General features: G+C 40.0%; 1 pseudogene; it reads left to right on the forward strand.

The window, feature by feature from the left end:
* Positions 1-9,691: 9,691 nt before the first annotated feature.
* LOC113276800 lies at positions 9,692-9,791 on the forward strand (annotated as a pseudogene).
* The last annotated feature ends 13,546 nt before the right edge of the window (positions 9,792-23,337 follow it).

Genomic DNA, 23,337 nt, shown 5'->3' on the forward strand with positions numbered 1-23,337 from the left:
CCCTCTTAGCTCGGAATAGGGGCTTTGTTGCGAGTTAAGCATAAGATGGTGACATACAAGGACAAAATTGAAACGGAAAGTCATGAAGAGATAGTCAGGAAGATCCGTCTAAACTTTTTTCGGGAGGTAAGGAGAATTCATGATTCTTGCGCTGGTGGCTTTGCATAGATTCTGCTCGTGGTGATGCTAGCTAGGACGAGGAGTGGTAGTGGTGGTTGCTGTCCGGGATGCAAACAGTTGGCGTCATCTTGGATAGGCTGGGGAATGCAGAGTTGTTGGCGTTTCCGACTTGGATTGGAAAGTCGTTGGCATGGTGTGTCTTAAAACGGAGCCGTTGGCGTTGGTCGGCTTGGAATGGAGCCGTTAGAATTGGATCGGTTTGGGATGAGAGCTGGCTTGGCACGGCTCTGGCTTGGCGTGGCGCGGGCTGTTGGCTTTGCGTGGCGTGGACTGTTGGCGTCGCTTGCAGGTCCGGTTGCCTCTTTTCATTCGTGGATCAGATAGGAAATCCTTTCCTTTCATATCCCAAAGTATCAAGTCCATATGAAAGGTGTTAGCTCTCCTCTTCATGTTATACTGCCGGTTTTGCTTCCAAGTTCCGGGGCTGGCAGTAGAGCAGAAGCGATAGCGCATGCCAACGTGTTCCAAACACGTACTTCTATGTTTTTTTTATCAAACCCTAATTGACACGCATAGACAAATATCTTTTCCAGCCGATATCACGCCTTAATTCACGACTAGTAGAAAGCTTTCCTTTTTCGGATTTTATCGCTCTGCTGAATATAAGAGGAGATCTTGAATCCTTCGTTTGTACAGGTCGTCTTGAAATCACATCTATCCTCTTTACAGGTATCGTCTCGTGCTTTCTCCTGGTTCCTCACTCTGTTTTCTTATTCGTGTAGATTTCTGGTGCATATAGGGCGAAAACTTATCCCATCTTTTGATTCTGTAGTACATAATGGGATCTTCCAGTAACCGTACCTCTGACTCTTCGGAGAGAATCTTTGGGATCGACGAAAACTGGTCTTCTTATCATGAGGAGGCGTTGGACAAAATTAATTCTCTGTTTCGTGAAGCTGGCGAAATTATTCAGGACATGACTTCCACCTATTTATGTGGAGTGCATATGCATGCTCAGGCTTTCATGACTCTGGTGGACATGGAGGAAAAGCGGGGAGATGGTAAAGCATCCCAGCGCGTTGAGATACCTCAGGGCAACGAAACTTCTTCACAGCCCAGTGCTAGGGCTGAACGACTCGCCTCTCGGTTGAAACGGAGGAGGACTGAGTCTGTGAAACTTCTAGGGGAGAGCCAACTTAATTTTTCTACCCGATATGGTGTCATAATCCTTGATTCTGATGCGGATGAACCGGGACATCCTCGAAAGCCTTTTGAAAAAGCTTCCGAGGAAAACGCCGATGTGGTTGACGAAACTGAAGAAGCTTTTGGAGTGGACGCCGAAACTGCTGTCAAGGACGTTGGAGAAGATGTGATGTCATATGCTGAGACAGTTGTCGAAGTGGGTATTGGACAGGAGGCGGAAACTGTTGCTGCTGAGGCGGTTCCCGGGTGGGATGTTGGAGTTGCTGTTACGGAGGCGGCTTCTGAATGAAACGTTTAATGTCTTAAAAATTGTTGGGGAATGTGCTTGAAAGGGCTCTGACAGAGGCGTTGGCGATCCAGGCTTCTGCTTTCGATGACCAGTTTCCCTTTTTGCCGTTTCTCTTTGGCGTGTAGCCGCTTTGATGTTTCACAGACTCATTTTTATCTTTTTTGTATTCATGGCGAAGTTAGGGTTTCGCCAAATAACATCCCGCTTATTTAGTTCCTTTGAATACAACCTCTTTTTCGAAAGGATCCAAAACCTTTATCAAAATAGGTTGTTTGATATTCCATACCTTTCTTGTTGTCTGATGATTCCTTGTATATTCTTCCCTTCAAAGTTTCGAGTAAAGCATCTTTTACATGGTTTCGGCTTTTCTGGTCGTGATTTGACGGGTAATGGTTTCACGATGTTTTGGGATTTATTTGTTTTTTTTTTAATCCAGAAAACTCATTTGAAAGGAAAAGTATGCTTCAAATAGAAATCAGAAACATAATTAAGAATGCAAGCGGCGCATTCATCTTGGAGGTGATGTAGTTTTTTAAGTGGTAAATAAATTTCGTTCAACTCGGACTTGTGTAGACTCAATTTCAGACTTAATAATAGAAAAAAATAAAAATAAAGAAAATATATACACAAGGTTTGTCACAATGTCGAGAGATTACTGAGACTCAGGATTCCACCAAACCTCATACCTTGTGGTTCAAAAATCAATTCTTAGGCAATTATAGCTTTTGTTTATTGACTCTAATTCTTTGCCAGGGTAGATTTTAAAAAGATTAACTGTAAATCACTAACATGATGCATCAAAAGCACTTAGACCAAGAATACATCATCATACGACTTCACAACTAATTAAGAAAAATCATAAAACGATTAAATTAATGCAAAAAGTCATAAAAAGAATTAAATATAATTACCACACGTATGAAATATGGCTTCCTTCGTCATCCCAGTGTTGGGGTTTAGCTCCTCATATTAATCATGATCTCAAAATATGTGTTCGTTGCTCAAAAGATGATTAAAAGAATGAAAAGTAATAACACAGACCGTTTGCAACAGTGTATTGGTGTTGCAAAACAGCTGTTACAATGGAACTGTTACAGAAAAACTGTTGCTTTGTCGCTGATTTTAAGACCCTAGAATAAGACTGCCCTGAACAGCTTAATGTTCTTCAGCTGTTAAACAATGACACTTTTCTGCGACTGTCTACCGAGGGTCAATATTCTTCGCGTTCTTCTTCTTCAACAGCAGCAGCAGCAGAAACAAAGTTTGGTAAAGCTCTGATTTTTTTTTTTTCTGGCTCTCCTTAGGTTCCCAAACTCTCGACACCTCTTCTATATGACCCAAGACATCTATTTATATCAAAAATACCGATTAAATCTCTCCCAAATCTTCCAAAATCTCTTTCCTTCTCTTCACGGCCAAGTTGCGACAATTTCTTGTTTTAGGATTTCTACGCGTTTCTGAGCTTTCCTTTTTATTCTAAACTCTTCCTTAGATAGATACAAATCTATGGGAAGGTTTACAGCATTTTAATCACTCTAAAATTCCCTAAAACAGGTCACACACGTGACTTTCCATATTTTCTTGTTGTGAGACAAATCCGTCGATTGAGCCCAATCTAATCGATTTAAACACCCATATCAGATTCCTAGACCCATAAGGAGTCTATCCTATGAAAATCAGAGGTTTAATCGACCTCAAACTCCTCCAAATCACGATTGCCAAAACTGCTCTTTAATTGCATTTTTTCCCCGCCAAAATCCTTTTTTTTTAATGTTGAAGATGGTTGCCCCTTATCCAGTGTAGGGGTGCGATTAGCAACTGCCTGGAAATGGGATGTTTCTTAGTAATTAGGTTACCCCTTATCCAAAGTGAGAGTCCGAATAGCAAATGTCCTCCGGGTGCTTTCCGACAACTTTTTTCGAGCCAATTTTTTCCAAAAATGTATATTAGCCGAAAATACCTACAAATAAATAAAACACCATAATAAGTACAAAAATGAGCCCTAACAATATATAGAATCGAGGCAAATCGGACACAAAAATGTGTCTATCAAATACCCCCAAATCTATTATTTGCTAGTCCTCGAGCAAAAATAAATTAGAAATAAAATCCTAACTCACTGTCGCAGGCATCGTCGATTGCATTTAGCGTATGCAATAAGCCTTTAAACCCCTAGGTGTCCCTAATGGCGGAGTGTTGTCTCCGGAGGGCTTACCATAGGTATACCCACAAAACCTTTTTACTCCAGACCCTAGCTATCTGCGCAGAACCTTGGAAGGCACTAAAGAATCTCCTTGGTTGGCATACTTATTGACTACAGGAGGAAGTACCTTGATGCAAAATTCCAATTGTTGTACACGAGTTTGCACTCAAGCATACTAAAATCCATATGAAGTGACAGAGCTCTACTCAGATAGTCGCACTACGGACATCAATATCCGAAGTCAAAACTAATCACATGGATAGATCAAGAAGATGGATATAGAAAAACATAGATGGTTTTGATGTTTACTAGGTGGACGGTGTTTCTCATATATGTCTGAAGGCCTCCGCCAAAATTAACCTATCCTAATGGACTGAGATACTAGTCTGACTAATATCAACACACTGGCATATACAAGGGAACCAGTGATTGATAATCCTAACTCTAGGTCAACACAACTGGCATATACAAGGGTTCCAGTGGTCGACTTTATTGAATTTATTCCAGTTGGTCAGATGGTCTGGTCTCTTTTTTTTGTTTTTTTGTTTTTTTTTTGCATCTCAATCACTCTAATTCACCCTAGCATTGGTAACAACTTGAATCGTGAGCCCCACCTAATCACTTAGAGAAACATAGTTTAAAAACAAAACAAAATAAAAAACAGAAATGAAAAGGACTCAACGAGATATGGTGAAACTATCATGTTATTTCTAACACTTGAGCTTTGTGCTTTTATGAATAGACTCTTTAGATGTTGCCATCTAGTCAGATTGGTTCCTCAACTCCTACAACCAAAATGCTTCCATCCACTTAGATTGGTTAGTGCCATCCTTAATAGGGATAAATTTCTAGGCTCTGAAGTTTATTTATTGAAACGAAAATGTAACAAAAAGTTCTACCCCACCCTCAAACTTAAATCTAACATTTTCCTCAATGTTTCTAATCAAAGAACAGTACCAAAAATATAAGTAACAAGAGGAAATAGTAAAGAGAGAAGTCGGAAAGATAGTACATGGGTGAAGTGTAACCAAAAACCTACAAAAATATTATACAACATACAAAATCGCCTCGATGGTCAATCAAGGTAAACAGGGTCCTCCAGAGGGACCTCCTCAACATCACCTGTAGGAAAAGGCTCTAAGAAGGGCTTCAATCGCTGACCGTTAACCTTCGAAGAACTACTACCATCTGGTGTCTCAATCTCAATAGCGCCATGAGGAAAAACAGTACGGACCACAAAAGGACCGGTCCACCGAGAGCACAACTTCCCGGGGAATAGATGCAAACGAGTGTCATACAGAAGAACTTTTTGACCTGGAGGAAATGACTTTCGTAAAATATTCCTATCATGCACAAGTTTCATTTTGTTCTTATACTCCTTAGCACTATCGTATGCATCTCTACGAATTTCGTCCTACTCATTGAGCTGGAGCTTTCTTTGAGCTCCTGCCTTGTCAAGTGAAAAGTTTAAGTTCTTAATATCCCAATAGGCTCGATGCTCTAACTCAACAGGCAGGTTACATGCCTTTCCAAACACTAAACGATAAGGTGACATTCCAGTGGGTGTCTTAAACGCAGTACGGTAATCCCATAAGGCATCAGTAAGCCTCGACGACCAGTCTTTCCTATTTGGATTAACTGTTTTCTCTAGAATAAGTTTAATTTCCCTATTGGAAACCTCTACCTGACCACTAATCTGAGGGTGATATGGGGTTGCTACTTTATGGGTAATACCGTATTGTTTCATTAAAAGAGAAAACGGTCTATTACAAAAGTGTGAACCTCCACTAATTATAGCTCGCGGCGTACCAAAACGTGTAAGTATATTCTCCTTTAAAAAATGGATTACGACCCTGTGGTCATTCGTTCTACACGGAACCGCCTCAACCCACTTAGACACATAGTCTACAGCGACAAGTATGTAAAGATAACCAAACGAAATAGGAAATGGACCCATAAAATCAATGCCCCACACATCAAAGACCTTAATCACTAAAATATGGTTCAAAGACATCATATTTCTACGGTAAATGGTTCCTAACTTCTGGCAACGCTCACAAGAAACACAATGACTATGGGAATCTTTAAACAATGAAGGCCAGTAAAATCCACACTGCAAAATCTTAGCAGCAGTCTTCTTAGCACAAAAATGACCCCCACATGCATGTTCATGACAAAAGGAGATAATACTATACTGGTCACTCTCAGATACACATCTCCTAATAATCTGGTCCGGAAAATACTTAAACAGATAAGGATCGTCTCAAAATAAATGCTTAACCACGGCTAAAAACCTAGAATGATCTTGCTTACCCCAATGTTGAGGGGTTCGACCAGTAACAAGATAATTCACTATATTTGCATACCAAGGTGATTGGGAAACAGAGAACAATTGTTCATCAGGAAAGTTATCCCTTATAGAAAGGGAATCACTAGGGGAACTAACAACTAGTCTAGACAAGTGATCTGCTACTACATTTTCTGCACCCTTTTTGTCTCTAATGTCTGGGGAAAATTCCTGTAACAATAGGATCCATCTAATCAATCTAGGTTTGGTATCCTTCTTAGATAAAAGGAATTTCAAAGCAGCATGATCAATATAGATTATGATCTTAGAACCTAATAGGTAGGACCTAAACTTATCCAAGGAAAACACGATGGCTAAAAGTTCCTTCTCGGTAGTTGTGTAGTTCATTTTGGCATCATTCAGAGTTTTGCTAGCATAATAAATCACATGAATTAATTTGTTTTCTCGTTGTCCTAAAACGACGCCTATAGCATAATCTGAAGAATCACACATAATCTCAAAGGGTAGGTTCCAGTTAGGTGCCTGGACTATCGAGGCAGTAGTGAGTAAAGTTTTAAGCTTCTCAAAAGCCTCTAAACAAGCATCATCAAAGAGAAACTTAATATCTTTTGCAAGTAAATTGCAAAGAGGTCTAGAAATCAAGCTAAAATCCTTAATGAATCGACGGTAAAAACCTGCATGCCCTAGGAATGACCTAATATCTTTTACGGTTTTTGGAACCTGTAAAGTCTTAATAAGGTCAACTTTGGCTTTGTCTACCTCTATACCCTTTGAAGAGACGATGTGCCCTAATACAATTCCTGATTTAACCATGAAATGATATTTTTCCCAATTAAGCACTAAATTTTTTTCCTTACACCTAGTCAACACTAATGTCAAATGATGCAAGCACTCATCGAAAGATGAACCAAACACTGAAAAATCATCCATAAAGACCTCTAAGAACCGTTCTACCATATCAGAAAATATGCTCATCATACAATGCTGAAAAGTTGCAGGGGCATTACATAGCCCGAAAGGCATGCGTCTATACGCAAAGGTACCAAAGGGACAGGTAAAAGTGGTTTTCTCTTGGTCTTCTGGGGCAATAACGATCTGATTATAACTGGAGTAGCCATCTAAGAAGCAATAATGACTATGTCCAGCTAATCGCTCTAGCATTTGGTCGATAAAAGGAAGGGGAAAGTGATCCTTCCTTGTGACCTTGTTCAATTTCCTATAGTGAATACACACACGCCATCCCGTGGTCACTCGGGTTGGGATTAATTCATTATTATCATTCTGGACTAAAGTGATACCTGATTTCTTGGGGACAACCTGAACAGGGTTGACCCACTTACTATCTGAAATTGGGTAAATAATACCCGCATCTAACAACTTAAGCACATATTTTCGGACTACCTCTTTCATCTTAGGGTTCAGTCGACGTTGCATATCCCTAGAAGGTTTGAAGTCTTCCTCTAAATGAATCTGATGCATACACACAGTAGGACTTATACCCTTAATGTCTGCTATAGTCCACCCTAAAGCTTCCTTATTGTCTTGAAGTACATTTACTAGCCTACTTTCCTGATCACGATCCAAATTGGAAGCTACAATCACAGGTAAAGTCTCAGATGGGCCGAAAAACACATACTTTAGAGTATCGGGTAGTGGTTTAAGGTCCAACTTTGGGGGCTCTTCTAAAGAAGGAATTAGGGTAGTCTCAGAAAATGGTAACGGTTCGAACCTAGCTTTCCATCTATCAGTGTCTAACACAGGGGTAGAATCTATTAGCGCATTCACCAGTTCAATAGTGCTATCGTCGTCAAAATCTAAACCAAAATGGGATAAACAACTCTCTTATGGGTTTTCAGACAAGATGTTTGGTAATGACTCCTGAACTAAGGCTTCTATCATGTTCACCTCCTCAACACATGTGTCATCTAGCTCATGAGGTTGCTTACTGACATTAAAAATGTTCATCTCCATAGTCATATTGCAAAAGATAAACTCATCACCATTTCGATAGTTAATGATCGCATTAGACGTAGCTAAAAATGGGCGACCTAAAATCACAGGTATCTGGTTCTCTGGGTCAGGGACAGGTTGGGTATCTAAGTCCACGAAATCCACTGGATAAATAAACTTGTCGACCTCAATAAGAACATCTTCGATAACACCTCGAGGGATTTTAACATACTTATCAGCTAGCTGCAGTGTCATCTATGTAGGTTTCATTTCACCAAGTCCTAGATGTAAGTATACATGGAATCGCAGTAAGTTCACACTGGCTCCTAAGTCAAGTAAAGCTTTTTCTACTCGGAAGTTACCTATTGTGCAAGCAATGGTAGGAGAACCTGGGTCTTTGTACTTTGGAGTTGTGGTGTTCTGAATGATTGAACTTACGTGACTAGCTAAAAAGGCTTTCTTATGGACGCTAAGTTTTCGCTTTCGCGTACACATATCCTTAAGGAACTTGGCATAAGCAGGAATTTTCCTAATTGCATCTAACAAGGGAAGGTTTATGGTAACTTGCTTAAGAACCTCCACTATGTCATTAAAGTTCGATTCCTTCTTTGTTGGTACTAATAGCTGAGGAAATGGGGCTCTAGGCCTAAAATCAGACCTTTCAGGAACCGAATTCACATCATTAGAAACTTTATCAGTCTCTTCAGCTACTGGCCCTGAGAGGCGATATTCTGAGGGGTGAACTACAGTATGTTCACTATTGGGCATGGTTACCTTATTGTCTACAACTCTACCACTCCTAAGGGTTGTAACAGCATTCAATTGATTCGATGGTTTTGCACCTAATTCATGAACTCCTCTAGGGTTGGGTTATGTTTGACTAGGAAACTTACCTTTTTCTCTCAAAGAATCACTTATCAGACCAACCTGGGTTTTTAACTCGGAAATAGACTGACTATTTTCTTGTCCTATCCTGTTACTAGCTTGTAGACTCTGTTCTACGAATAACTGGAATTTTGCAGTTTGCTGAGTTAACAAGGCGAGAGATTCCTCTAAACTTAGGATTTTCTTATCTGACTGATTCTGAAACTGAGCTAGTCCTGAAGGATTCTTAGTATAGCCAAAACCTGGGGGAGCATTAGAATTACTAAACTTCCCTTGACTTTGGCCCTTAGACCATGAAAGGTTCGGATGGTTTCTCCAACCAGGATTATAGGTTTCTGAATATGGGTCAATCTTTTGACGGTTATCAAATCTGGTGTTATTATAAAGAGCATTGGCCTTCTCTTCAATATTCTGGCCTTCCCAAAAAGGCTCCACTCTACCACTAGTCTGGCCCACTTCTAAGGCTTCTAACCTTTTTGCTATAGCAGCAATTTTGGCATCTGATTCATAGCCTCCTTCTACCCTATTAAAGTTTCCTCTACTTAAAAGAATTGTTTTCTGGGGTGCCCTACTATTTTCCCACTGCTGGGTTTTTTCGACGATTTCATTAAAAAATTCCATCGTCGCATCAACAGTTTGGTTTTCAAATCCACCAGTGCATAGAGACTCAACCATGGTCGTTGTGGAATAATCTAAACCCTCATAAAGGATCTGAACTAGCCTAACCTTTTCTAAACCATGATGAGGACACTGGGATAATAAATCATTGAACCTTTCCAAATACTTATATAAAGATTCTCCCTCTTGTTGTGAAGATGTGCATATTTGCGTCCTAATAGACGATGTTTTGTGCCCAGGGAAAAACTTATTGAAAAAGGCAGATGTAAGTTGTTCATATGTCTCAATTGACTCGGAGTCCAAACTATACAGCCACGACTTGGCCTTATCTTTCAGGGAAAATGGGAATAACCTAAGTTTCAAAGCATCATCATCTAAGCCTCTAATTCTTAGAGGACTACAAATTTCCTCAAAATCCCTAACATGGTAATAAGGGTTTTCATTTTCTTTCCCTAAAAAGATTGGGAGCATCTGTAAGGTCCCAGATTTCAGTTCATAGGGTGCCTCCGTTTCAGCCAACTTAATACACGAAGGACGGGTAGTCCTAGTTGGATTCAACAAAGCTTTCAAAGTTGCCATTTCTGGCGCTATCGGAGCAACAAGGATTCTCTCCTCAGTCAAAGAATGTTCAAAAACAGACACTTCAAAAGCCGGACTTTCTAGATTAAGGTAATCGAGACGCTTCGAACTACTAGGTTTCTCTTTAACAAATCTACCTAGTGCGTCTCTTTTATGTTCAGGCATACAATAGAATTTTCTAAATTGTAAGGGTAAGCAAACACAGATCAAGGCCGACTCAACTAAATCAAACCTATTGATTTCTAGCAAACAAAAATCATGATGGCTCCACTTAGATTGTTTCTAGACCAGCTTATAATCCTTCAAACGGGAATTCGTTACAATTTAAGCAAACCCCTCTGGAATCAATCCGAGTTAACGTAAGTTGAATAGAGGCGAGGGAAGCTTCGGTGGAGCTTTGATACCCAAGGCCTCACCGGTATTACAAGGCGGCGCAGTCACGCATTCAACTTACAGAAACCGTCAAGAACTTCGAAGTATGCTTAAAAGAGTACCAATATTTTTCGAATGACTTTCCTGTTAAGCTCGTTACCTTATCGGTCTCGTTCTAGTCAAAATTTTAGGCCTAGGTTCGCGTAGGTTACGTGTTCCTAAAGCGGGCAAGAAGAGAACGGTGATGAAATCCGAACCCTTATCTTGTATGGCCAGGCCTTGCCCTTTACTAGAAAAATAAATGTCTGTATTCAGTCCTCAACATATATGCATACGAAGGAGTCCAGTAACTCGCTGACAGGGGATTCACGAGTGTTTAGAATATTACCTCCCGTTCCAGACGGGGGATGAATCGGTTGTAGTCGACTCGGGCCACTGACTCCGATGTCTAGTGTACGAACCCAAGGTGCAGAGACAATATCGTAATTGTCCTCCTTCTCTGCAAACAGTTTATATTTAAAGTACACTTCCGTAGGGTAATAAAAAAAATAATGTCCCAAAGTCCAAAAGTCCAGAAAAATAAAGAAAAATTACAAAAATAATAAACCCTAATACAGTTTTTTTTTTAAATAAATAAACAAACCCTAAACTAAAATTTTCTAAAAAAAATAAATAAAATTGTCTTCTTTTCTGTTCTTTTTGCTTTAATCTTTAGCTCCAAGTCTTTATGAAATCACCAAACTCCTTGGCTCAATTTTCTTTATGATCCAGAACCTGTAGACACAAGATAAATACCCAAAAACATAAAAAAAAGACAAAAATAATAATAAAAAAAAATCTAAAACCCTAAACACAAGTCCGCGTCGGCGGTGCCAAAAATTGATGTAGTTTTTGAAGTGGTAAATAAAGTTCGTTCAACTCAGACTTGTGTATGCTCAATTTCAGACTTAATAATAGAAAACAATAAAAATAAAGAAAATATATACACAAGGTTTATTACAATGTCGAGAGATTACTGAGACTCAGGATTCCACCAAACCTCATACCATGTGGTTCAAAAATCAATTCTTAGACAATTATAGCTCTTGTTTATTGACTCTAATTCTTTGCCAGGGTAGATTTTAAAAATATTAACTGTAAATCACTAGCATGATGCATCAAAAGGACTTAGACCAAGCATACATCATCATACGACTTCACAACTAATTAAGAAAAATCATAAAACGATTAAATTAATGCAAAAAGTCATAAAAAGAATTAAATATAATTACCACACGTATGAAATATGACTTCCTCCGTCATCCCAGTGTTGGGGTTTAGCTCCTCATATTAATCAGGATCTCAAAGTATGTGTTTGTTTCTCAAAAGATGATTAAAAGAGTGAAAAGTAATAACACAGACTGTTTGCAACAATGTATTGGTATTGCAAAATAGCTGTTACAATGGAACTGTTACAGAAAAACTGTTGCTTTGTCGCTGATTTTAAGACCCTAGAATAAGACTTCCCTGAACATCTTAATGTTCTTCAGCTGTTAAACAATGACACTTTTCTGCGACTATCTACCGAGGGTCAATGTTCTTTGCGTTCTTCTTCTTCAACAGCAGCAGCAGCAGAAACAGAGTTTGGTAAAGCTCTGAGTTCTTCTTCTCTGAATCTCCTTAGGTTCCCAAACTCTCGACACCTCTTCTATATGACCCAAGACATCTATTTATATCAAAAATACCGATTAAATCTCTCCCAAATCTTCCAAAATCTCTTTCCTTCTCTTCACGGCCAAGTTGCGACAATTTCTTGTTTTAGGATTTCTACGCGTTTCTGAGCTTTCCTTTTTATTTTAAACTCTTCCTTAGATAGATACAAATCTATCGGAAGGTTTACAGCGTTTTAATCACTCTAAAATTCCCTAAAACTGGTCACACACGTGACTTTCCATATTTTCTTGTTGTGAGACAAATCCGTCGATTGAGCCCAATCTAATCGATTTAAACACCCATATCAGATTCCTAGACCCATAAGGAGTCTATCCTATGAAAATCAGAGGTTTAATCGACCTCAAACTCCTCCAAATCACAATTTCCAAAACTGCTCTTTAACTGCATTTTTTCCCCCGCCAAAATCCTTTTTTTTTAATGTTGAAGATGGTTGCCCCTTATTCAGAGTAGGGGTGCGATTAACAACTGCCTAGAAATGGGATGCCCCTTAGTAATTAGGTTACCCCTTATCCAATGTGAGAGTCCGAATAGCAAATGTCCTCCGGGTGATTTCCGGCAACTTTTCGAGCCAATTTTTTCCAAAAATGTTTATTAGCCAAAAATACCTACAAATAAATAAAACACCAGAATAAGTACAAAAATGAGCCCTAACAATATATAGAATCGAGACAAATCGAACACAAAAATGTGTCTATCAAGAGGTAATACAAATATTGAGTGGAAAGGGAAATCGCTGAAGAAAATACTAAAGGGAGAACGCTGGAGGAGGAAGTAGCACTGTTCTCTGGGTATTGAAAGGCTTGGGCCATCGCGAGTGAACTGTTATGCCTTCCAACTTGTCAGTGTTGATGAGTTTGCAGTAACCTCCCAAAAGAACATCTGCCACCAGATATGGCTCGTCTTCCTTTTCTTCGGGTGAATCAGTCCGAACAGCTATCTTCACTGTTATATTTTCGACTTGAAATGAGGTTGCCTTGACTACCATATCTCCAATTTGAAAGTTTGGGCGTCGTGTAATCGCTTGACTCTTGGCCTCGTCATCTTCGATTGAAGCTTCCAAATCCTTGGTGAAGCGCTTGAAAGGCCCAGCGTCCTACTCACATCTCTTAACAATGTCCGTTCTGATAATCAGACCGAGTCCCCATGGAGGACTAAAAGAAGAAGTGACTGGTTGTAGATAAGGTTGTTTGACCAGGCTTACTTGTGTTTGGAATCTATGAGCGAGCGCCAGCGGGCTTTCTCCAGGTGATCGAGTTCTATTGGTAAGTTGTTGATACGGCAGCAGGTTGGACGGCTTGTTGAAAACTCTTTCGGGTGTCGACACTAGCAGAGGAGATGCTCCCAATTTTTCTTCGTCGTCAAATACCCACGAGCGCACCAGGATCATGTCATAACCTAGTTCTTTGACAATGTGAAATTTGCCATGCGTTATAACGTCTCCCGCCTTGATTTCGAGGTTAATGTAGCCGTATGCGTTCATTGCTTCTCCTTCTGAATTCTTGATCGTGGTTGGGGAGTGGGTAGCCTATTGCTTCAAAATTCCTACAGCTCTCAGAGTCTTGATGGTAATGATATTGAAGTCAGAGGTTGCATCGATCAATGTGTTGTCGAACTTAGTGCCCCTTAGGTAGGACGTGGTTAGCAGTCCCTAGTTGTATTTTTCAGCGTTGTCCCCTAAAAGAGCCGGAGCTTCTAGCGTAACTTTCGTAACTTAAAAAGTCGTTTGCCTAACACAACACGATTGAGGGCCGTGAAGATGTCTTGACGCTGCATCTTGGAAAGGTAGAGAATTTCATACACATGTTGCATCATGGATTGTACAGTTTCGTGCACGGAGTCCCCAGAGATCCCACAATTTCTGACTGGAAGTGGATCTCTATGTACTCCCTCATTGCCCAGCTGAAGTTCCCTTGCCTCTACTTTCTCCTTGGAGATATGTTTTAGTCTGTTGCAGTCGTTGGTCGGGTGGTGAACAAACCGGTGATAGCGGCAGTATTTGGGGTGATCCATCTCTGCCTCGGTCGGTGGGCGTCTGGGGGGTGGTAATCTAATGACATCGTCCTAGATCCATGCCTCTAAGAGTTCGATCACTTCCCCGATCGGGAAAGAAAAATCCAGGACGTTTCCTCCAGCTTTATGACGACGCATGGGAGTCTTAGCGGTGGCCCTCTTTGGCGGAGCCGCCCGTTGTGCTGGTGCCGCGCGCTTAGGTTGTTGATCTGCCACTGGGGCCTTCCTTTTCCCTCATTCGTCCACTATGCTCACAAAAGAGGAACCAATGTTGTATTGCTTGTTGACGAGACGTCTACTTCCTCGAGTTCCGCGTACGTCCTCGTCTCTAATTGTCCTGGTTTTTTCTAATAACGTTGGTGCCGTCGTGGCCGATCTTTTGGCAGCCTCATGGAGTTCGGAGAACGTCTGGAACCGCAGGTTCTCTAGTAAGGCGCGATAGATGGGAGCCATACCGTTGATGCAGGAATTTACCAATTGTTGTTCGGTCACATTTGGGTTATGACAGTCTTTTGCAGTGTGAAGTATTTGAGCTAGTTAAAGTGAGGCGCTTGAACCCTGAATCTCTTGACAAAATCATTTGGATGTTCGTTATCTCGTTGGAACATCCTTCCTAGATCCGAGAAGGTAACCTTCTCAGACACGAAGAAGTACTTTTTGTAGAAAGTCGTAACCATGTCACCCCAGTTGGAGATGATGTTTGGTGTGATGTTGTTGTACCACATGTACGCTCTTCCGGTAAGCGACTTTGAAAACTCCCTCAGACGGACAACGTGGTTGTATTCGTGTTCGCCTAGGGACTCCAGGAATCGAGAGATATACTCACGTGCATTCCCGATGCCTTCGTATAAGGTGAATTGAGGAGAAGCGTATCCTCTTGGAAGAGGAATTCTTTGTATTTCAGGCGGATAAGGGGTTGATGTTGATGCATGTCTACATCATCACTTTTGATTCGATTCCAAAGAAGTTGTTCTAAATCTTCTCGCGTGACGAAATTGGACGGTTGATTTCTCTCCAATGGGGTTCTGGCATGAGTTTCTTCATCTACAAAGGTATGCCCTGCTGAGGTGCCGGCGTCAGGAGTATTGGAGGTGTTCCTCATCGACTCTGGATGGCGCGACTCCTATGGTATCCGCTCTGTTAGGGTCTTGAAAAAGACAAGTATTTCTTTCTGAGTCGAATCCATGTCCTTCTGGGATCTGGCAAGAACCTCCTGTCTTTCCATCAAATCAGTAATGGTGATGTAGGGGCGTCTTCCTCTGGCTCCTCCGATTTCTCGTCCTGATGGTGGATTAATCGTAGTCCTAGTGATGGTCGGAGGTGTCATACTCGACGAAACATTAGAGGCGGCAGCAGCAGCTATGGACCTGGTGAATGGTGGAGTAACACCTGAAGGAGCACTTTCTGTGTTACTGGGATTGGTAGGTGGCGTAGAAGCGTTAGGGGTGGAAGCAACTCTGTCCTTGGTGATTGGCGGTGTAATACCTGAAGGAGCACTTTCCGTGCTGCTGGGATTAGTAGGCGGCGTGTTAATGCCGCTGGGAGGAGCGTTAGCAACAGAGACGGTTTCCGCGCTGGTGTTCTCAGGGTTCGTTGCTGACCCGGATCTAATTTCTACCATATTGAGTTTGGAATTGAAAGCTAGAAGTTGATATTGCAACCGAGAGACTGATCTCCCACTGTGGTCGCCAATTGTTTGAGGGTGAAAACGGTTTCTGCTGATGTCGGTAATTTCGTTTGTGTGGGTGAGAAACGAGTCTAAACCCTAAACAATGTACTGCAAGGAAGTACTTTGATTCGAGAGATCAATCTGTACAAATCCGGCCTAAACCAAGAAATGGCCGTTCCGGTCTTGCTTCGGTCGCAAAGTGAAGGAGAAGGGTTGGTCTTAGGGAGGGAAGCGAAGAGAATGTGGAGACCAGAATAGTTAATTCTGGGAGAGTGGTTGTTTGACGACTTGTATCAGAAAGTGAAACGCTAGCAGATTGGGAACCTAAAAAGTGATTTCTGAGTGTTGTATTTCTCCTTACCAAAACTTGTCTTTGGTGGAAATAGGTGACACCTATTTATACAAGTCGCAACGAAACATACCCTGGTCTCGTAAGAAGTGGAAACGGTTGAGTAAATGGAAGAAAAATGGTAAGGGGTAACGCCTGGAATTGATGTTTCCATAATGAAGGAAACGTTTCACCATCACTTCTTGTATTTACTAACCACCTCACCCTTATGACACTTTCCTGTAACGGGCGTAGTGTACGCCGCACGCTGTAAACCGCCAGACCAATACCCTGATGAGCATCCCCCAGTTTGTGACATGTTTTGATGTCTCGAGCGTTTTCGTGGAAAACATGTAGCATGTTGCTACGTGCGGCGTGGCAAAAGGATTTGGAGTTTGTATCCAAGTTGGTGTCGTGACCAAAGAATAAGCATCGTAGCCAGGTTGGTGCCGTGAACAGAGAGTTAGCATCGCAGCCAAGTTGGTATCGTGACCAAGAGTTAGCATCGCAGCCAAGACATTGCCACGATTCGTTTGGTGGTAGGTTTGTACGGATGAGATCTGCATCTCAGGAGGAAGGGTAGTCGTAGATTGTTGCAACCCTTCGTTTGGAAACCAGCGGCATGGTTCCAGTGCTTGCATGTTCTTGGCATGGCCAAATTAGGGTTTTGGCGTTGTGGCTAAGAGATTTCCACAAATCGTTTGGTGGCAAGTTTGTATGGCTGAGATTCGTATCTCAGAAGGAAGGGTGGTCGTTGATTGTTGCAACCCTTCGTTTGCAGCCAGTGGCATGGTTTAGGCACGGGCGAGCTAGGATTTTGGCGTAGTTTACCAAAAGTTTCCATGCGTTCGGTGGCAAGCTTGTATGGCTGATATTTTCATCTCAGGAGGAAGGGTGGCCGTTGATTGTTGCAACCCTTCTTTTGGAAGCCAGCGGCATATGGTAGGGCCGGCATGGCTTTGGCATATTTTAGACGCAGCCAAAATTAGGGTTTTGGCAAAACCGTGATGTTTGTCCTTGGGCCGGAAGTTTCCATGCGTTAGGTGGAGAACTTGGACGGATGTTATCTGCATCTCAGGTGGAAGGGTAGCCGTTGATTATTGCAACCCTTCGTTTGGCAGCCACCAGCATGTAGTAGGGTCGGCATGGCTTTGGCATATTTTAGGCGCGGCCAAAATTAGGGTTTTGGAAAAACCGTGATGTTTGGCCTTGGGCCGGAAGTTTCCATGCGTTAGGTGGAGAACTTGGACGGCTGAGATCTGCGTATCATATGGAAGGGTAGTCGTTGATTATTGCAACCCTTCGTTTGGCAGCCAGCGGCATGTGGTAGGGCCGGCATGGCTTTGGCATATTTTAGGCGTCGCCAAAATTAGGGTTTTGGCAAAAGCGTGATGTTTGGCCTTGGGCCGGAAGTTGCCATGCGTTAGGTGGCGAACTTGGACGGCTGAGATCTGCATCTCAGGTGGAAGGGTAGTTGTTGATTGTTGCAATCCTTCATTTGGAAGCCAGCGGCATGTGGTGGGGCCGGAATGGCTTTGGCGCGGAGATGTGGCTGGCACGGTATGCCATTGTCACTGTGGTGCGGCTGGCATGGTATGCCATTGGCACTGTGGTGCGGCTGACATGGTTGGCATGACTTGGCGCGAAGATGTGGATGGCATGGCAGGCCATTGGCACGGTGGTGCGGATGGCATGGTCGGCATGCCTTTGGCGCGGAGATGTGGCTGGCATAGCATGCCTTGGCGCGGAGATGTGTCTGGCATGGCAGGCCATTGGCAAGGTGGGGCGGCTGGTATAGTCGGATGCCTTTGGCGCGGAGATGTGGCTGGCATAGCATGCCATTGGCACGTTTGGATAGCATGCGTGGCTGGCATGTGTAGAGATGATGCCAGTCAGTACCGAGGGCTCTACCGTGGAGCATGGCATATACGTAAAAAAGGTACCCTGGTAATTTTACGCAGACATGTTGAACGGTTCAATAAATGTGCTAGTGGCGAAATTATTACTCAAGTGTGACGTCACTGTTTGACTAAGGTTTTACAATTTTAACCCTAAGCTAAAAACCACCATCAAAAACTGGTATGCAAACTTATTTCCCTGGATTTTATTACAAAATTTAAGTTTTCAAACTGGTATACAAACTGTTGAAGGCCAAAATTCACGGTTAGGATCTTTCTTTCGTAATTTCGGGTCGGGTTCCTTAACAGACTAGGATACTTGGAGACCAAGTATTGTAAACCTGTATAAATAGGTATTTGGCCTTCCAAAGAATATCAAATCATATCATATCATAATCTAGGGTTTATTCGACATCAAAAACCTAGGGTTTACCCTTTTAGGGGGAAACCACCATTATTCATCTTCTTTGTAATATGAGTAGCTAAATCCTTTGTTGATTAAGGATGATTAAATGTTCTAAGAGTGAAGCTTTATTATTATTACAAATCTATTTGAATTTTTAATCATCATTGTTTGTTTTCATTATATATAGGGTTTATGATTGATTCTTAGATTGGTTTGGGTGCGCAACTAGATTAGTCTATGGATCATTATATTGCTAGTAGAGAGTTGGGCGATCCGTAATTGTCGTGCATCTCCTACACAAGTAGAAAACATGAGACCTTGCATAGGGATTCTGTAAAGCAATCGTGTGTAGAAACAACACCAGTAATAGAACCGAGCATACTGAGTTTAACTGCTGGGATCAAACCTAAATTTAGAAACACTAAAGGTCGAGTTACACCTTGTAAGCGTACCTCAAGGAGGATCAGTTGGATAGAATCCGGTGATACAAGGAGTTTTTGAGATTGCTAAGCATACCTGCTATTCTACGGTTGGTGATGAATGGTTCTAACAGAAGATAGATAAGTATTCTAATCTTGTTAACGCTTGGTAACGACGAAGGATTCCTTGATCATCTCTTTCTTCTTTATTGTCTTTCTATTTTTCTTACAACCAAACCCCCCCCCTTTTGTTATTTACTTTATTTTTCTAATACAGACAACCTACCAATTACATAGCTCTCTATGGGAACAATCTCTTACTACTGCTATATTACTAGTTAATTAGTGGTAAATATGTTGATTAATTTGATTGCACCTACGCCACGCATCAAAATAGATATTTCCCACTGCTGGAGAACGAACCCGGGTCACCCGCGTGACAGGTGGGAATAATTACCACTATACTACAAGTTCATACCATCTTATGGTAATTACTTAGGCTCGGTTACACCGATTACATAAGCATTGTGATCGGTTATACCAAGATATATAACCTGAGTTTATATCGCTTCTACCAACTCACTCATATTGGCCATCCAAAGATATGCAATGAGTAGTAATACCAATAATTCTATTTATTTCCCTTTCGATTTACAAAACAAATTCATGAATGTACTTCCTTTAAACAAATGTAAAACATTGTTTTCTAGGATGAAATCTTTACCATAACCCATTCACATAATCATCAGACTATATATAAGATTATGTCGATGTCACATCTTCGAAGTACAAAAGATAAGCATTATACTTCGTAGTCTAATTCCTTAATACTATTATCATATTATGATCATGTCACATCACTAGAGTGTAATATACAGTGTGTACAGGTTCGCAGTTATGTACTCAATATGCACGACTTGAAAGATACGTTAGGAATGAAACAAGTTCAAGTAATTATTACTAACCTCAAGTGGGAGGATGATGTCATCGTTGTAGTTCGTTACTTACTCACATTCTCCAGGTCTTCGGAGTAATACTTGTATGTCTCAACATTCCTAGACTTTCTAGTCTAACCTAAACGAAATTGACTCTACTATTTAATCAAGCGACTCTAGATGAGTTTTGATATTAAAATATGACAACCACACTTATAATACCAACACTTGGTGAGTTCAAACGAGTTATGCTTTAACATACCTTTTGTTGATGAAGTTCCTCCAAAATCTTCAGTTGATCTTCTTCTTCAAATGGTGAACACCATGAAGTATAAAGCTCAACTACACACTTTTATACTAATCCGAGACATGACTTGTAGTGGACTAGAAATCAAGATATAATTTTGATCAACTAAATTTGACAACAAGCTTGAGATAGAAACACTTGTGAGTTCGACCGAGAAATGCTTTAACATATTCCATAACCTTCTTAAAATACTTTGATCATGGTATAATTACCAAGTCACCAGTACTGAAGTTATTGTAACAAATGTAACTTTAAATTTGCAAGTTATGTTTTCCATGAATAAAGACTTGCTAAAATATAGATATAAATAGAACAAATCAAATATGTAGTTACTAACCTTGAAATGGAGGATGATGTCTTCAATGCCTTCGGCATGTCTCCAGGTTTTCATGAATTATTAGGCAGAGTCTCAAGAATTTTATGTTCTTAATCTAACCTAACGAATTTGACTTCAGTAATCGACTCAAGCGACTTAAGTTTTAGAACTAAACATGATAACCAAACTTGACATACCAACGTTCGAACTTCATAGGATATTTTTTAAATCCCAAATCAACTGAACTAAAATCACTACGAGTTAATATAATTGATATAACTTGAACTTTTTCCAATTTTGCGTATACGACTTAAGAATCGAGTAGAAGAATTGTTATTACAAAAGAGAAGCTTCTAGTTAGTAGAGCATCTTTGATGATCATCCTTGGATAGAAAATTAATCACATAACATGCATTGAACCAAGGAGAAAAATGTTGCCCGGAATATTTATATGATAATTATCCAAGGTAAAATCAAGACTTAAAAAGATCTTGAGATAACAAAAAAAGTAAGTAGACTAGAATTCAAGATATGGTTTTGTGCATCTAATATTGAAAACAAGCTTGAGATAGCAAAACTTATGAGTTCGACCCATCAGTGCTCTTACCGCCTCCCCTTTTATCAATTTTAGTGACAAACTATCAATACATATGGATTCAAAATAAATGATATTTAAGCTCAAAGTTCATTATGCTTGATTTCTTTGGTTCTTCAACATTTATTTGATTGACCAACGCTTGTTGAACCTTTGATTGCACCTAGTTTGATTATTCTTGAGAACCTTCTCTTCTGACATAAGGTAACTCAAACTAAATCAAAGGATTGACGGTATCTTCAGAACTGTTATTAAATCTGAAGAAAACTTGTGATCATCCATTGTTTATAGACTCCATTCTTTGCGTTATCGATCATAAGTGGAATCAAGTTTTGTATGCAGGTACAATTGAATACAATTGAAGATTTGAAGACAAGAAGATTTTATTTATTTGTTTCGCATTTGTGATATTGGTGCACACACCTTGATTGACTGGGATCCGACTAAGATCTTATTTATCTTTGGTAGATCTGATCAAGTAGTCGTATAGATCGAAACTATCAACTGGTGGTATTCTTTCAATATCCAAATATGATAGCTTGTGAATTTATATCTGATTATTTCAGATCTTGATTGATCTAAACCTGATATAGGAGTTTACTTTTTAAGAGGAAGATCCTTTGTCACACACTAACTTATTCAAAGATTGATAAAGTAGTTCCTAAACAACTTTGTTCCTAACTATTTTTAAGACGATCAAAAGAAGTTGAGTGCTAAAGACTTTACATATGTAAAGCAACTCAAGATAGTGGTTTCTGTCTTGGGATTGACGTGCGTTGACCAGGAGGTTATAGGTGCAGGGATAATGAGGGAACTAAGTAAAAAGGGTTAGATTACTTGGTATCAACTATACAAAGTTGGCTTTATATAGCGGCTTAATTCTGATAGTATTCAAAACTGGACCGTTCAGGGGGTTTTCTGTATTTGGGGTTTCCTTGTTAACAAAATACTTTTATGTAATTTACTTTTACTTTCGGAAATTATAATTATTTTATTATAAATAAAAGTAAATACACTAGTATGTTAATCCAAGGCACTTGATAGTGATCTTATAGTATATCGGTTTTATACCGTAACTATTATCAAGTGTATACCTTGCTGTTGTATTGTCTCAACTTTTTCCATAGATGATCACATTAAGTAGACTTATAGGTTGATATAGAAAAGATTTTTGTGTACTTTGGTACCCTCGTCATTCCACTAAGAGATGTTTTATCATTGAAGACTTTTAATACCAATCTGCCTCTAATAGATAAACCTATTTGATTTCTTTTTAGATCGATAGATCAAGGCTTGAAAATATATTTGCAATATACAAATCTAGCAAATATCACAAATCTGTAACACTTACACATGGTTAGCTGGGAATCCTGGATTTTTAACCACATTTCAAGAACAATTTTAAATTGATCAATAAAGAAAAGGTTTAAATATCTATCTTGAGGAATCACAATCATACGAATAGAACTTTATGACTTCTATCTATCTTGTTCCGTAAAGATATTACTAAAAACTTCAATAACATAAAGAACAAGATCATGATGCACGAACTATCAAAGTAAACATAGTCGGACATAGCTTAACGAATCTTTAAGTGAAGTTTTAAAGTGGTAAACCTAATTATGTTTCTCAGAGGAAACCTAGGTTCATAGAGGATGACTCTAGCAAGCAAATAGGACATAGAAGTGTCAGAGGATTGAATTTCCTGGTTATTTGACTCTCTTTATTTACAAACTTTCAAGATTAGGGTTGATTAGAATTCAAGCAGACACTTTCTCTGTTTAAATGAAACTCTTGTTAGAAGTTCATGTAAGCATGTGAGAAGTTTTTCTTGAAATTACATAGAATAATATACATTATGGATGCCTTAAGAACTAATAAGCATAATTGTGTTCATTTAAACACTTCAAACTTGAATCATGATGCACATACACAAGGTGTTTTAATGATCAAAGATGCCTTAGAGGTGTTCATGAGAGTTGTGGCAATGCTAAACGTATTTATGAAAATAGATCATGAGCATCTGCTAATTCTTACTGGGTAGGTATGAGGGGGTATATGTACATACAAACCAGTTCTTGAATACATATGACCAAGGTGCACATACTAGGTATACGTACCCTTAGGATATTCACGAACTCAGGATCTTAAGGTACACATATATATCGGGTATTCGTACCTATCTATATTCCGAAACTTTAGATATCATGTACC

This window comes from Papaver somniferum, chromosome 4 (assembly GCF_003573695.1).
Source record: "Papaver somniferum cultivar HN1 chromosome 4, ASM357369v1, whole genome shotgun sequence".
NCBI classification, from domain to species: domain Eukaryota; kingdom Viridiplantae; phylum Streptophyta; class Magnoliopsida; order Ranunculales; family Papaveraceae; genus Papaver; species Papaver somniferum.